General features: G+C 44.9%; 1 pseudogene; it reads left to right on the top strand.

The window, feature by feature from the left end:
- The window catches only part of LOC125048407, a 68,486-nt pseudogene that overhangs the window by 59,739 nt on the left and 3,747 nt on the right, over nt 1-5,000 (top strand).

The following is a 5,000-nucleotide window of genomic DNA, read 5'->3' as shown; positions in this document are numbered from 1 at the left end:
TAAAACAATGAAAGGAAGTGAAGGGAAGGGCAAGAGAAAACACGAATATACCGAAGGCCTATATTCTGTATATGCAGCTTCTTAGGTTGACCCATGATGCAGAAGATGCATGTACAGAGAGAGAGAGAGAGAGAGAGAGAGAGAGACAGATAGACAGACAGACAGACAGACACACAGACAGACAGAGACAGAGAGACCGAGAGACAGAGAAAGAGAGAGAGAGAGAGAGAGAGAGAGAGAGAGAGACAGACAGATAGACAGACAGACAGACAGACACAGACAGACACACAGACAGACAGACAGACAGAGACAGAGAGACAAAGTGACATAGTGACAAAGAAACAGAGAAAGAGACAGAGACAGAGAAAGAGAAAGAAAAAGAGACAGACAGACAGACAGACAGAAAAAATAAATTGTAAATAACACACCTATACCGAAGACCCTTAAATCAGTACATGTATCCACAGGCCTTGAAGAAGCAATACATCCAAAAGACTTTCTTTATGTATTTGTCTTTTCTTCTATCCTTCGTTGCTTCACCCACGAACTGCTGTACGTGTTATATATTTGCTTTCTCTCTTTCACGACGATGGAGTAATCTGTTCATTAAATCTTCGTTTCCTCATGTTTACCCATAATCCAGCCGCCTCTTAATGATTTGTTTTTTTTCTGCAAGGGCGGGTCTTCGTGTGTCCAGAAGGGAAGATTGATCCTTATTGACTCGTGAGTAGTGATTAGAAGAAAGTCATGTTCCCAATTTATGAGATTCCTTATGATCAGATTGCTTGTCTTTCAACAGTCGATTAGTGCTCAACCCAAGTTATAAGTGGCGGTATTTTATTTTTAATTTTCTTTGTTTTGTTCTGATATTTTATAGTTTTCTGGAGCCTCTTTGTTGTTTTGTTTTGTTTTGTTTCATAGTTCTCCAGAGCCTCTGACCGCTGCAGCCGTATGAGACGAGTACTCCAAGTGTGGAATAACTATCATACGTCACTCAGTCATAATATGTCGTGCATAAAATCTTGAAGTGCAAATGAACAGAACACTTGAAGTGTTGCCATGTTCAGAGGCCATTTTAATTAACGGTTTAGTGAGTGAAGGGAAAGGGAGGGAGTAATGGAAAGACAGAGGGAGGAGAAGATGGACACAAAGGTAAGTGAGAGAAAGGGAAGGGGGTTAGGAAAAGACAGGAGGAAGAAAGGAAGGACACAGAGGTAAGTATAGGGAAGGGAAGGGAATGAGTGAAATGAGGGATGGGAAGTTGACATAGTCGACATTATAGGTATTCTTAGGCATGGCAACAGCACTGTATGGTTGTACTAATCATCAGAATACGAAAAGTACTTAAAGAAAAAGGAAAAAGTTTAGTGCTAATTTTCTATCACTTACAGGAAGAGATAAAGACATCTTCAGACAAATTCATTTTTTAAAGAAAAGACTTATAAAAAAAAAGGAAAACATATGTTTACTATTCCGAAGAGTAAAATAGTTTTAAACAGGTTTATTTAACAGGTTTCACTCGTAGCCAAAAAGCCAATATATATTTTGGTTCACATAAGAGCACACTCGTGTTCATACTTTTGTTTATAAATAATTTACTTTACTTATGGCATGCTACGTAATGTTTAAAGTATGTTACTATGTTTTGCAGAATGAGATGTTTTCCTCGTTATAGAGACACAGACTTATTAAAAATACAATTTGTGACTTATTTTCTGTCGGTTATATTCCCATTGTTGAATTAAACAGACATACACATGTAAGCATACTACACACACACAAACAAACAAACACAAATACACACAGAGAGAGCACAGATACACACATGCACATACACATATACTCAAACACACAAACACACGCACACACAAACACACAAACACACACACACACACACACACACACACACACACACACACACACACACACACACACACACACACACACACACACACACACACACACACACACACACACACACACACACACACACACGCACACACGCACACACACACACACACACACACACACACACACACACACACACACACACACACACACACACACACACACACACACACACGCACACACAAACAAACAAACAAACAAACACAAGCACACGTACGACCTGCAAGCAAACACACTCACAAACATCCACACATATAAACATAGAAACAGACACACATGCCCCTTTTATATATGTTTACGTAAACCTGTTTCAAAAATCTGTATAAATTTGTCATCACTTCCTCTACTCTTTCAGTTGAAGACATGATCCGGGAAGTAGACATCGACGGAGATGGACGCATCGACTTCGAGGGTGAGTGAAAGGGGAGGGAAAGAAGAGGAAGAGAAAGAGAGTGGAGGGAAGGGAAAGGGAGGGGCATGGGAGGGGAAGAAGAGGAAGAGAAAGAGAGTGGAGAGAAGGGAAAGGGAGGGTCATGGGAGGGAAAGAAGAGGAAGAGAAAGAGAGTGGAGAGAAGGGAAAGGGAGGGGCATGGGAGGGAAAGAAGAGGAAGAGAAAGAGAGTGGAGAGAAGGGAAAGGGAGGGGCATGGGAGGGAAAGAAGAGGAAGAGAAAGAGAGTGGAGAGAAGGGAAAGGGAGGGGCATGGGAGGGAAAGAAGAGGAAGAGAAAGAGAGTGGAGAGAAGGGAAAGGGAGGGGCATGGGAGGGAAAGAAGAGGAAGAGAAAGAGAGTGGAGAGAAGGGAAAGGGAGGGGCATGGGAGGGAAAGAAGAGGAAGAGAAAGAGAGTGGAGAGAAGGGAAAGGGAGGGGCATGGGAGGGAAAGAAGAGGAAGAGAAAGAGAGTGGAGAGAAGGGAAAGGGAGGGGCATGGGAGGGAAAGAAGAGGAAGAGAAAGAGAGTGGAGAGAAGGGAAAGGGAGGGGCATGGGAGGGAAAGAAGAGGAAGAGAAAGAGAGTGGAGAGAAGGGAAAGGGAGGTGCATGGGAGGGAAAGAAGAGGAAGAGAAAGAGAGTGGAGAGAAGGGAAAGGGAGGGGCATAGGAGGGAAAGAAGAGGAAGAGAAAGAGAGTGGAGAGAAGGGAAAGGGAGGGGCATGGGAGGGAAAGAAGAGGAAGAGAAAGAGAGTGGAGAGAAGGGAAAGGGAGGGGCCTGGGAGGGAAAGAAGAGGAAGAGAAAGAGAGTGGAGAGAAGGGAAAGGGAGGGGCATGGGAGGGAAAGAAGAGGAAGAGAAAGAGAGTGGAGAGAAGGGAAAGGGAGGGGCATGGGAGGGAAAGAAGAGAAAGAGAAAGAGAGTGGAGAGAAGGGAAAGGGAGGGGCATGGGAGGGAAAGAAGAGGAAGAGAAAGAGAGTGGAGGGAAGGGAAAGGGAGGGGCCTGGGAGGGAAAGAAGAGGAAGAGAAAGAGTGGAGGGAAGGGAAAGGGAGGGGCATGGGAGGGAAAGAAGGGGAAGAGAAAGAGAGTGGAGGGAAGGGAAAGGGAGGGGCATGGGAGGGAAGGAAAAAAAGGGCATTGGAGGGAAAGAAGAGAAAGAGAGAGAGTTGAGGGAAGGGAAAGGAAGGGCATGGGAGGTAAGGAAAAGAAAAAAGGAGAGTGACGGGAATAGGAGGGAAAGAAGAGAAAGAAAGATATCGGAGGGAAGGGAAAGGGGCCTGGGAAGGAGGGAAGAGAAAGAAGTGAAGGAATGAGAGGGAAAGAAGAGAAAAAAAGTGAAAATGGAGTGAAGGGAAAGGAAGGACATGGGCGGGAGGGAAGAGAAAAAGGAGAGTGAAGGGAATTGAGGGAAAGAAGAAAAAGAAAGAGAGTGAAGGGAAGGGAAAGGGAGGGAAGGAGGAGAAAGAATGGGAGTTGAGTGAAGGGAAAGGAATAGAATGGGAGGAGAGGGAAGGAGAAGAAAAAGTGGAAGTGGAGGGAAAGGAAAGAAACACAGAGAGAGAGAATTGGAAAAAGAATGCGAGAGAAAGCAGGAAAGAGAGAAAGGAGACAAATGAAAGAAAGTAGAGAGAGAGAGAGAGAGAGAGAGAGAGAGAGAGAGAGAGAGAGAGAGAGAGAGAGAGAGAGAGAGAGAGAGAGAGAGAGAGAGAGAGAGAGAGAGAGAGAGAGATCGTGTGCAGTCACGTACACAAGAGTTCATCACAAAATTAAAACTAACAATATTAGCCCCAGTATCCTCTCACCAGTCTGACTTGACACCTACATGCTTATGAATGCACCAGACTTTATGACAACAATCACAGACATCAGTGCAGACTACAAGTCTTTTGAAATTACCGAATATCCAAAATGGATACTTCAAATCTGACAGTTGAAAGGTTTGTTACATGTTTACGTCATGTCCCTTTCGGACGTTCAAACAGCCCCGTTAACAGGAACTCCTGCCTCGCCGAGACAGTTGTCACACTTTTTTTTCTCCTACTTTGTTTCTATTTTTTTTTTTTTTTTTTTTTTTTTTTTTTTGTATTCTCAATTCTCATGCTTGATGATTGATAAGGTTTGGTGGACCCGAGAGGAGAACTCACCCTCTTGTGCATCAACAGTCCGGCCTCCCAACCCCCCAACCCCCGCCCGCCGCCCACCAACCCAACGCCATCACCCCCCCCCCCCCTACCACCACCACCACCCTCTAACACTGTCATCCAGTCATACTTCTGTGCTTTTGCTTTCCACTCTCTCGTCATTGCCTTCACACTAAAGGCATTGAATATAATGCCATCTGCCGCAGGAGGATGTGGTGTTCTGTCTGTTGCAAGAGAATCAAGGCAAGTGCAAACAATTATAAAAACTGTCTTAAGGATAACTGTCCGATTTTGTGCCACATTGGATGCATCAACAACGAGCCTCTCTTCCATTATGAAAAGACGGGCGAACTGAGAGCATCGAGTGGCACTGAGGACCCCGTCACCTTCCTCCAGGAAGACACGGAGCTCGACTTGCTTTCACAAAGGGAGGCCGTGAGTCTCATCAGGAACCTGCGGGAGGAGCTGGCCGTCACGTAGGCTCAACTCTCCAGGTTCACATCCATCGTCGACGGTTTCCCCGA

The sequence above is a fragment of the Penaeus chinensis genome, chromosome 43 (assembly GCF_019202785.1).
Source record: "Penaeus chinensis breed Huanghai No. 1 chromosome 43, ASM1920278v2, whole genome shotgun sequence".
In the NCBI taxonomy this organism is placed as follows: domain Eukaryota; kingdom Metazoa; phylum Arthropoda; class Malacostraca; order Decapoda; family Penaeidae; genus Penaeus; species Penaeus chinensis.
This window is presented reverse-complemented; position numbering and strand designations above follow the sequence as displayed.